Source organism: Nicotiana tabacum, chromosome 9, assembly GCF_000715075.1.
Source record: "Nicotiana tabacum cultivar K326 chromosome 9, ASM71507v2, whole genome shotgun sequence".
Classification (NCBI taxonomy): Eukaryota; Viridiplantae; Streptophyta; class Magnoliopsida; order Solanales; family Solanaceae; genus Nicotiana; species Nicotiana tabacum.
In genome coordinates, this window is record NC_134088.1 from 8,645,812 (window position 1) to 8,658,248 (window position 12,437).

Sequence of the window (12,437 nt, forward strand, 5' to 3'; positions counted from 1 at the left end):
GTGCATGCTCTACGGTGTGTTTGGTCCAATTTTTTACATAGTGGGAGGGAACACCACACATAAGGTAATCAATAGTCAAAGCTGACGAGACAACAAAGAAGTACATTCTTTCAGTTAAATTTAACTCTATATTGATATCCCAAAGCACAGCAGCACACCATATAGCAATAACGCATCATAATAGCATAGGTTACGTACCAAACACTAGATATTTAAATTGATTGATTCAACTTATTTATGTCCCTTAACCTTCAAACATACAAAATATTTTCAAAATCATAGTTCCTTCCCGTTGAAAGAAGCCTTAAAGCAACGGTCAAGGTTGTCTCAGTGTAACCTATAGGCCACGGGTTCGAGCCGTAGAATCAGCCACTGATACTTGCATCAGGGTAGGCTGCCTACATCACACCCCCTTTGGGGTACGGCTCTTCCCGGACCCTGCATAAATGCGGATACTTTGTGCATCGGGCTGCCCTTTTAATTCCTTCGGGCTGGACATAATAAATATGCCTATGACGGCCATATATGTTCCTATAAAGTTAGATTCAGCAGCAAGAAGGGTTCTGTAGAGTAGGAGAATGCTTAGGTTCGTCTACGTGTGATTTCTCATTTGGTTCCTAAAACGTGAGGTGAGCTACTGATTCTACTCTTAGAGTGACTCACACTACTAGAAATTACAGCTACGGCAACCCTTTGAAAACCGTTGCAATAGATATACTAACCGTCCCTATAGGTCTATTGGGACGGATTTGGACGCTTTCCGGGATTCGGCGTTACAATAGGTCTATTGGAACGGTTATTTGCAACGGTTTGAAAATCGCCTTCATAGATAGGGATATTGTAACGGTTTGGACTGCTACCATTACCCTATCTATAGGAGCGGTTTTCTTTTTTGTTGGGACGGTTATAAACCGTCATGGTATACTAATACAATTGATTTTTTAAGTCTATTGCAACGGTTTTGCATGATATATTGCTAACAGTTTTTGTGATATATTGGAACATTTATCTGTACCAGAGATATTGTGACATAAGGGAACGGTTATTAAGTGTTGCTCTTATTATTTGCTAGGTCTATTGGAACGGCTATATTCTCTATTGCAACAAATTATAATTTCCAAAATTTATGGAAGCAAAATGAGAAATATTTTCCTATTCTATGAAATTGTTTACACCATATCCAACTAGCATTATCCATGTGCAAAAACAAAATATGGATACATTGTTTGTTTGGTCAACAATTCAAAAGTCAAAATAGATGAGTTTGCATACAAAAAATTCTAAACTAAAATATCCTTAAACATAATAATAGAAAGTCTAATAACGATCAACAACACTCAAGTAAAGTCTTCGTCACTGCTTTCATCCGCAATCACTGCACCTGCAAAAGACAATGAGAAATAATTAAACAAAATTTTTAGGATAATTGAGTCATAAAGTACTTAAAGCAGCTTCAAGCACAAATTACTGAACCAAAACAACACCATCTAAACAATATTATGTCTGACAGCTATTGAACCAAAACAACAACAGAATATGCTATTACGAAAAACAACATTATAACCAACAACTGAACATACTGCGGCTTAGGAACAAGCAAATTAGGTCCATTTCCATAACTGTTGTTTGCATAAGCAATGTTGGTGGCTGCTACAAGGAACAAGAGAATGCATAAAGCTAGCAAGTAATTGCTTGGAGCCATTGTATCTGATTTTGACTACTGGCAAGTAATTACTCGTTTATTTCGTAGCAAAAGAACAGTCCCATCTTCATTATGGATCACTCATGTTCTTCGGTACAAGCGATTCAGATATATATGACCGATTATTCTCATAACTTAATTGATCACTCAAGTCACATAGTTCATCCTTAAATAGCACAATCAATCTAGAAGCTAAGGACCTTTTCTTTTTTTAAGAAACACAAGTGGCTCATGAAGCAGGATAAATGATTCAACCAGCTAAATGGTCCGCCATCTCCAAAAAAATTCTTAACAGTAGAAAATCAGCAACTTTTGCAAAATGAAGGAGGAAAACAAAGTTTTGTGGCTACTGCTGGGCGAAAGGAAGTTGGTGATCGAGCAGATGTGCAAGTGTTGGATTTAACTACTGATAATCAAGGAATATCAGTAGGTAATGCAGCAGGTTCATTGAAACTCAAACTCCCAGCTGTTGCTTTGAAGGTTAGTGCTGATGCAGTTGTTGCTGTTTCTGGGCAGAATTGTCAAGGAGGGGCAGGACATGTTCAAAATGGTGCAAATTTGGTTAAACACATAGGCAGTCTAGATGGGGACTGTCAAGGTCCTAAAGCTGTTAATAGTGCAATCAATGTTCCAGAAAAGACTTTTAACCGGTCTCCAATTTGAAATTTTAATTTTACATTGAAGAGCTAAGAATGAACCATGAACAATCATGAATCTCTCTTGGACTTGTTGGAATGGTTGAGAGGTGAACCGAAGGGCTTGGATGTGATTCGGGTCTATCTTGTGAAAATTGAAACTTGAAGAACTTAAGAGAAAGTTTATATTTTGGTTTGGATCTTGACTCTTAGATGTGAAGTTTCCGAATATGTTTTGAGCTCTTGGACAAGTTTGTATATGGTATACTACACAAACTTATTGTAATGATTGGACGGGATTCCGGGGGTCTCGGTGAGATTTGGGGTGTTCGAGAGAGGTTTTGGAATATCAGGTTGCAGAAGCTCGTCTTAGAGGTGGCGTTGCGCGGACCCCAGATGCGGAGTCAGTTGCTATTTAAGCCCCATTTCGCACATAGACTTCATTTTAAATGCTTTTTTAGGAAAAAATGAAAATATTTTTTTTTAATGCATCCGGTATCCGAAACTCACTTGAAGATGTGATTTTTCTGCATAAACAAGTCCCATGCTTATAAGTGAGTGGAGTGTGGGAGAGGGATACGAAACGTAACAATGTAGGAGAATGGATCACTTACCTTAATCATACTTGAATTAAGGTTACACTGATTTTCATCCCTCCGCTTCAGCATCCAAATCCCTGCAAATATCATTTTAACAAAGAATAGCTTAACTACCTATATACACATTCTCTAATTAATGCACAAGATTAACAAACTTCTGCTCCTTTATTTTTTCCCCTTCTGGACACTAATCACCATTAAAAAACTTCCAATAAGTGAAGTGACTAATTTATCCCTTCCTTACCATTATCTATCATGTTTTACCTCGCTTATAAAGCAATCATAACATCTAGCCTGGCATTAGAGCGCTCCAAGCCATTCTAGACCACCACGTGAAGACATAAAACCAAATTGTCATAGAATATAACTACAAAAGAGTCGATCAACAACAACAACAACGACAACAATAACAACTCAGTGTATTCCCACAAGTGCGGTTTAGGGAGGATGAGATGTACGTAGCCTTACCCCAGCCTTATCCCTACAAAAGAGTCAATCAATGCACAAAATTAAATCTAGACCTTTGAATTATATATCCAAGTGGTATAGATTGTAAATTTCGACTTGCAATAGGACTATATTCTTTTCGATGTATGGCATTTGGTAAATCCCACCTTACAAACTTGACATACGTTGCGACTTGACATAGCCCACCTTCCAAACTTGACTACGTTGCGACTTGACATAGCCCACCTTGCAAACTTGACATATGTTGCGACTTGACATAGCCCACCTTCCAAACTCGACTACGTTACGACTTGACATAGCCCACCTTGCAAACTTGATATACGTAGTGACTTGACATAAACTAGAAATAGGACTATATTTCTTTCGACAATATGGAATTTAGTAAACCCCAGTCACCAAAAGGCCCAAATAACTTATTTCTTCTTTTTTCCTTTTGATTTGGTATACCCGCTCACTAGAGACCGATAGTGGTTTTTCCCACTCTTCCCCTCAATGACTCGAACCCAATTCTACCTGGATTACTCAAAGCACTCCCATCACTATTGACCTTCACAAAATTTGTTTCAGGTCTTTGCCAGATGACTTGAATGACAGAGGTGTGGTTCTTAATTTGTTCAACTATCGGTTTTAGTTCATTCCAGTTGAACGGCCATGTGATATGAGGGAAACAGGTTCTCAGCATCGCTGAAACATCTGAGTTACTAGAGAACAAGACCCTGGCCACGGAGGATGACTTTCCTCCATACTTTGCACTGCATATGTTCTTCCAAAGGTTACACAGCATGCCTATTATTAATCTTTTCCATTATTTTATGCATTTTATTCTTTACTGGAAATAGCTTTTAGACAATCAGATAAAGATTATGAATTCACAATTTTGCTAGGAAGTGAAGAAACTACCATCACGTAATATATAGTACATTCAATCCTATCATCAGCTGATCATTTTACTGGTTTTATGTTTTGCTTATCCAATTCTTTAAAATACTAGAAGCTTTAGAACCATGTGATAAGGAAACGATGGCAATGACGTAAAAATATATTCAAAAAAAATACAAAAAAGCTCCATTGGGAAGCACCAAGACATGAATTAGAAACAGTTGGCTGAAGATTTAATCATGAACACAGTGTATTGAATAGAAAAAAGTTTTTCATTTATGAGATTGCATAAACTTATAGGAGTATTATCTTTTGGCCAAATATTAGTAAACAATTGGCATTTTGAAGGAGGTCACGGGTTCGAGCCGTGAAAATAGCCTCTTGCAAAAATGCAGGGTAAGGCTGCGTACGATAGACCCTTGTGGTCCGACCCTTACCCGGACCCCACGCATAGCGGGAGCTTAGTACACCGGACTGCCCTTAGTTGGCATTTTGAAGGACTAAATATAACTATATATTCAATATAACTTTACATGCCTTATCTTGCAGTTTAATTTATTATGCTATTTGGATAAAAATTGTCACTTCAGATAAATGTTAAATTACGCATACTCCTGTAACAACTTTGTAAATGAAGCTTAACAAACTTACAGCTTACAGAACTCCAAGCTCAGCCAAGGAAATGGGTAGCCAGCATCTTCCTAGAGCAGTAAAAAGTAGAGCATAATTTAGAGGAGAAAAAAAAGGAATAGAAACAACTGGAGAAGACAATCTTGGAATCCAAGAGTTGAAGTTAGTAAATCGACAGTAGTTTTTTCGTTAAAAGGGCAGCCCAGTGCACTAAGCTCTCGTTGTGCAGGGAGTCCAGTAAAGGACCGGGCCACAATGGTCTATTGTACGCAGCCTTACCCTATATTTTCTACAAGAGGCTGTTTCTACGGCTCGAGGTCACACGGCAGCAACTATACCCGTTACGCCAAGGCTCCCTTCCACTTTTTTTGTTAATTAATCAAATATCATTTTATTGATATATGTTAAGAGTATCACACATTGGTTGAAGAAATGAGGAGTTGTCTCCTCGTATAGTTTTGGACAATTCTCATCTCATTAGCTATCTTTTTGAAGTTGCAATATACTAAAGGTCAATTTTCTTAACATGGTATTAGCACCAGGCCCATCCCTTGATGTGTTTCCTAATGTTTGTGCCCTATATTAACCACACTCTAATTAATCCATGTCTGAGCGTCATGTTCCACATCGGTCGACGGAGGGGATATTGTCTCCTTATATGATCTAATCAAGTAAATCTCACCTCATGAGCTAACTTAATTTGGGGTTAAACTAGACCGAACAATATCCAAGATTTGTATAGATGCCACCAACTAGCTATTCTAGGGGTGACGTTTAATTGATTGATGGATTAACATAACAATTTATACAAAAATTTGCAAGTCGCATCAATGTTACACTGGTCTTGACAACAAGTGGTCAGACATTTATCATCTCATCAGATTCACCCAAGTGAAATTAAGAAATTAAACGAATCATCATGCTATCAAGCATTGTAATCTTGGTACATCAATGAACTGCAAGAGAGACGTTGCTAGAAGTATGAATAGCTAGAGCGGAGAGATTTTAGCAATGCATGATGACAAGTTCTAAAATCAAGTGAAATGGTGTAAACTTACATTTCAAGTTCCAGAAAAATGTCGCATGGACAAAAGAGAAGATAATAATTCTAATTCAAGTAAGAGCTAATTAAATTGAAATTGCTCTACTATTACCTAAATGTTAGAAGATCAATTCATGAATCTTTGCACAACAAGCCTAAAAGACAAGCCGAGAAGGGAGAAAAACCTAGCAGCATCCATATCAACGAGGGAACAAAGCAGAAAAGGGTCACCGCTAATATTCTAGGTAAGGGATTTAGGGGGAGAAATCGAGTGAGGTTTAGCGTATCGAAAAATTCCTCCTAAAGCCAGCATAACCTCGTGCGTTTTGCTCTGGCTGCTTTTCTTCTTATCATTAATATGAAATGCTTGGCATGCCAATAGTTCATCTTTAGATTCTGCATTGTACAAGCAAGAGCTGCTTGGTTACCAATAACATTAGGCACAGGAGAACAGCTACAACAACAACTATGCCTCAGTCCAGTTGATGTGTTTCCTAATGTTTGTGCCCTATATTATAACCACGCTCTAATATCCATGTATTAGGGTGCAAGGGGATTTTATAGCAGCCCACATCAATTGGCGCTCTAATTGGGTCAATCTCACCTCCTGAGCTAACTTTTGGAGTTGAATTAGACCCAAGTTCTATTTTCTTAACAATATCCAAGATTTGTATACGTGCCACCAACTAGCTATTCTAAGGGTGAGGTTTAGCTGACTGATGGATTAACAGAACAATTTATAATAAAAATGCAAGTCATCTCAATGTTACACTGGCTTTGACAACAAGTGGTCAAATATTTATCATCTCATTAGATTCACCTAAGTGAAATTAAGAAACTAAGGGCTTGTTTGGTACAAGGGATAAGGGACGGGATTAAATTTGAGATATATTTTTCCCTTCAAGAGGGTGGGAGAACAATCTCGGGAAAATTAATCCTGGGGTAACTTGTTTCCCAACCAAACGACCCCTAAATGAATCATCATGCTATCAAGCATTGTACTCTTGTATATCAAATGAACTGCAAGAGACGTTTCTGGAAATCCAGTAAAATGGAGTAAACTTACATTTCAAGTTCCAGATAAATGTCACATAGACAAAAGAGAAGATAATAATTCTAATTCAAGTACGAGCTAATTAAATTGAAGTTTCTCTACTACTACCTAAACGTTAGAAGATCAAATCATGAATCTTTGCACAATAAGTCTAAAAGACAAGCCGAGAAGGGAGTAAAAGTCTAGCTAGCGATATTCGTATTAACGAGGGAACAAAAGAAAAAGGTCACCGTTAAGCTTCTGGGTAAGGGGTTTAAGGGGGAGCGGGTGAGGTTTACCGTATCAAAAAATTCCTCCATAAAGCCAGCATAACCTCGTGCACTTTGCTCGGGCTGCCTTTCATTATATCATTAATATGAAATGCTTCGCATGCCTATAGTTCATCTTTAGATACTGCAATGTACAAGCAAGAGCTGCTCAGTTACCAATAACATTAGGGCGGGGAGAACAGCAAACTGCAACAACTGCGCCTCAATCCAAAATAAGTTGGGGGTCCGTTATGTAAATCGTCTCTGAACAATAACAATAGGGGAAAAATTATATCGTTATAATAGAGTATTCAACATTTTTTTCTGGCAATACAAAATTCTTGCTAACCTAGTGAGAATACTTATCCAAGTCCAACTAGCAAAGAACGCAATAGAAATTGTGTACTGAAGAACATTATTAGAATTCACAGCCTCTAACACTCAAACGTATAACAAATATCCCACTTGAGCTGCTTCCTATATTCGAAGTGTTTTTAATTCCTTAATTTTGTTGCGAGAAAACAATGCTAGATCTCATAGTTGTTAATTCTCTGTCAAATTAAAGAAAATTGAGTTAGGCATAAAGGACTTCCCAACTAGAAATTTATAGATGTACCATCACACCACGTCCAAATATAGTGTTCTTAAAGGTAGGGTAAGGTGTGAGTACACACTACCTTTCCCAGACCCTACTTGTGGGATTACACTGGGTTTGTTGTTGTTGTTGTTACCATCCTACCATGTTCAAATATAGTGTTCGAACACTATTTCCTCCACCAAGATGCTATACAAATTGCACCAAGTCCTCACAAAATGCCTATATCTAACATAGTGTCTTTTTATTATCTTGAGCCGAGAGTCTTCCGGAAACAGCCTTTCTACTCCTTCGGGGTAGGAGTAAGGTCTGCGTAAACACTACCCTCCCCAGACCCCACTTGTGGGATTTTACAATAAGCAACTTTACTATCACAAGCTACAGTAACACCATTTACCCCTCCCAATAGTCACAGCTAATAGTCAATTACTACTAAAACAAACAAATAAAATATACCAATAAAGAAACACAAAGATGAAGATACTAATTTCTAGAGATGTTGTCCAACAACAACAACAAACCCAGTGCAATTCCATAAATGGGGTCTGAGAGGGTAGTGTGTACGCAGACTTTACCCCTACCTTATAGGGATAGAGAGGCTGTTTTCAATAGACCCGCGACTCAAGAAACTTCTAGAAATATTGTCCCAATACCAAATTTCAAACACATGGTTGTCAGTTAATTTCAAAGGAAACTCATAAATTACTCAATTCAGCAAGACCATAATCTGCTAAATAATTTTGGAAGTCTACATGCAGTATCTATACTTTTTCAACATACAAACTCGATTAAGCCACACAATCACTTGAGAGAAATGTGAAATAATTTTCATTATACAATTTTTGAAAAATGATGGAGCAACATGTACTTAGAGCAAGTGCAAAAGTTCTCAGTCTCCTTTTGGACCTTTTATACTTGTAAATTAGTCCCTTATGCACTCGTACATAAATATTTCCACAATTAAGTCATTTATAAGATAATTACAAATAGAACTATACGATAAACATTAGTCGGTAATCTGCTAACATGACATAATAGGCTAAACTTCAGTGAGAGTAGTGTATAACCTTACACTGTCAGTGTATGCAACTAAAATCTATTCAAGAAAGTACTAGCTCAAGTTTTGAAGAGGAGCCTAGGAGCAACGGTAAAGTTGTCTTTGTGTGATCTAGGTTACGATGGAAGCAACTAATAATACTTGCATTCCACAGCTAATAATACTTGCATTAGGGTAGACTGTCTACAACACCCCTTGGGGTGCGGTCCTTCCCCGAATTTTACATAAATGCGGGATACTTTGTGCACCGAGCTACCCTTACTAGCTCAAGTTTACAATCCCAAAGTCAAATATTTGTGTCAAACATATCCATTCAGCTGATATAAACTAGGACTAAACTGATCCCAAAAAGAACTCCATATTTACTACATCTCAACAAGAAATAGAACATAGACATGCAAGTGGTGCAAAGCCACTTCCTTTATCAGACAATTCACCAATTGCAGCAGTGAGAGAAGAAAGAAAAACATACACCACCACCACCACCACCACCACCACAATGCTTATACCAAAAAAGGGACCGACTAGATGAATTCATGTCGCTCCATTTAAGTTAAATCCAATCCCAATATCATATAAAATAATAACAAAATGTACTAGAAGTTCTCACATTTTCTCTGACGAGACTAAAAGACTGAAGAAAGCATTGAACCTAAACTAAACATATAAATCCCAGCAAATTGATATTGGTTGTACAGATCTTTTTCTTTCATTGTACCCTATTTTTCACTAGATTTGCATAGATTCCGAGAGATTTTAAATTTACTAAGACAACGGAAGAGAGAAAAGCATGATAAAATCAAATACCTGTTAATCAAAAGAAGAGAAAAAAGCTGCTTGATGTCGCCACCGGCAGGCAATAGTGGCTATCAAAAAGGGTTAGAATATTTAAGTGTAATTACAACGAAGGACTGCAGTTAACAAAGAACAAAATGAATTATATTCTTTACAAACAAAAAGAACTAAATCAAATACAAACAAGTGAAAATTATAGCTCATTATTCATGTAATATTCTAACCTGTACATGGGAAAATTTTCTCCAAACTTCATACCAAAAACTGGAAGCCTACCTCCGCAGAAAAGGAAGCAAAATCTTATCAAACATAGGAGTCATATTCAAAGTTCTAATCTTTACTAATTTTCTTCCTAGCCTCAACTATGAAATTAAAAAGCATATCATTACCAAAATTAAAGAGAGATTAGCTTGTCAACAAACCTACATAAAATATTAACAAGAACCCACATAAATTTAACCAAATCCCTTCATACTCAAAAAAACAAATCCGGGATTCATCAACTTAAAAGAATATCTTTAAGAATAGAAACATTTTTAAGATTCCTCCTTTTTATCTGAGAAATTTATGCTCATTTTTAAGTCCTAGATTACCACACTCAAGAAAAGAAAAATACAATAACAACAACAACAACGACCCGACCGTAAAATCACACGAGTAGAATTTGGGAAGGCTAGTGTATACGCGGACGTCTAAGGCTCTATCTCTACCCGAGGCTGTTTCCCATATACCCTAGTTTCAATAAGACGAAAAGAGAAAAGGAAAAAAAAATACAGCCGGAAAAATAAAGCAAGATTGTCAAGAGCAAAATCAAGAAATAAATCAATGAAGTTATAAATGAGCTAGAAAAGGTAGAAAGAAGAAAGTTTTCCGTTAAAATCATAAAAGTGAAATTTTTTTTCAATAAATTTCTCGATTTTTGCAAATAAATGTACTGAAGCCGTAAAAATAATTAGTTATCCGTTAAGACAGAACAGTAACAAGCGTACCTCCCAAATCTAACATTCGTCCTCTTCATCAGAGATATGGAGTAATAAGTTCATGAAAAGACACGCTTAGTACAATATTTAATTGGTAAAAATTATTACTAAAAGTCTAAGATTCTTACCTGATCTGATAACTGTTCTGATTCTTCTTCTACTAAGTATTTTTTTTTTATAATAAACTTCAGCTTCTTTCAGTCTAATCTCCAAAACCCACCAAGAGAACATAAATACAAACTGGTAGAAATAATAGTATATATAGAGAGAGAAAGAGAGAACTAGAGAAGAACACGTCAACTGACTTAAGTGTCAATTTTATTATGGTGCAGTAATTTTTTGTGGTTAACAAGTTAACAACATAGCAAATATGTCAGTGGCAATGTTGACTGTCGTGTCCATCAATCCTATAGGCTATAGCTACTGTTTTCTTTAGACAGATGTATATATGTTAGCTAAAGATCAGAAAGAACAATAATAAATTATCTTACGTAACCTACCGCGGATTCAAAGTTTAAATTTTACGGTTCAATCTCCAACATTTTTAGAATTGAAACTATCTACTAGCTTTTATAGTTTTGAGAAATTTTACCCATAAATTTATATTCCGCATCGAAAGTACTGATTTAGTTGAGAGATTTTACCTATAAATTTATATTTCGTATCGAAAATAATAGTTCAGTTGAGAGATTTTACCTATAAATTTATGTTTCGCATGAAAAATATTGGTTCAGTTGAAGCCAGCAATCCTACGCTGCATCCGCCCCCTGCAGTTTGAACAAGTGTTGGCTGATTGAGTGGTGGAAGCAAAGCAAAGCAAAAAAGAATGGGGGAAAAGTATAGAGAGAGATGACAGCAAGAGAAGTGAGCACACGCAAATGACAGTAATATAATCTCTATACAATTGCCTGCGTGTGCTCACTCTCTTCTGTCAGTCTTGATTCTCCTTGTCCCCCCTTCTCTTAGTATTTGCTTCACACCCAACCACAAACATTATCATGCTAAAATTCAGATCTAAAACCAAAACACAATCCCCTTTTATGAAGAAAAAAAAACCTAGATAACATATCTTCTGACTTAAACTCAGAGCGTCTAAATTCTGAATCCACTACTATCACGGCCATTAGGGTTTTATGTGTGTCTGAATTGTGTTGGAATACACCATACCCTAAACTCTAGTACTACTAGTAGTAGTAGTAAAGGAAAAAGATCTTTTACTTCTTTTCTCTGAGTAAGATGTTACATGCAGTGGACAGAACATACACAAAACCCCATTAAAGAAACGAAACTTTTGACAGATAGAGAAAATATGATGTAGGGGAAGAAAGAAAGGGAAGGAGATAATGGGGTACTGTGGCATCATGTGGGCAGTAGTAGTACAAAATGACTTCTTTTTCTCACCACTAGCTAGTTGACTAATTTGTTTTGTTTTGGTGTGGTATGGTATCTCATCCAATTAATTAAAGGACAAAAAACATAACACACACTAAATGGATTAAAATCGATCAAAAGTTGGCGATATAGAGAGCGAGTCTTGAAGGTGCTCACGGTGTAGTGGTTTTGTGGGGTTGCTTAGCTGTCGATGCCGGGCTGGTCACTGTGTTTGGACCTATGTGGTCAAAGATAAGTACCGTATAACAGCTTTCAAAATAATAGTCGAAAAAATATAATATATTTTTTATAAATTTTTGTTTATTTATATATTCCATATGTTAGATACATTGTCATTATTAGTATTAGGATTGGCACTATT

At 36.6% G+C, this 12,437-nt stretch overlaps 1 long non-coding RNA gene across 6 annotated transcripts; it reads right to left on the minus strand.

Moving 5' to 3' along the window:
• Positions 1–1,122: 1,122 nt before the first annotated feature.
• LOC107783784 (uncharacterized) lies at positions 1,123–12,151 on the minus strand. 6 transcript variants are annotated; one of them, XR_012694705.1, is made up of 7 exons: positions 11,381–12,151; positions 9,929–9,976; positions 9,717–9,775; positions 7,288–7,402; positions 4,935–4,984; positions 2,952–3,013; positions 1,123–1,381 (listed from the first exon to the last, which is right to left on the minus strand). It is a non-coding gene; the product is annotated as an uncharacterized LOC107783784 (long non-coding RNA). The 6 variants fall into 6 exon arrangements; XR_012694702.1 differs by having other exon boundaries at positions 9,717–9,820; XR_012694703.1 differs by lacking the exon at positions 11,381–12,151 and having other exon boundaries at positions 9,929–10,806.
• Between the last annotated feature and the right edge of the window lie 286 nt (positions 12,152–12,437).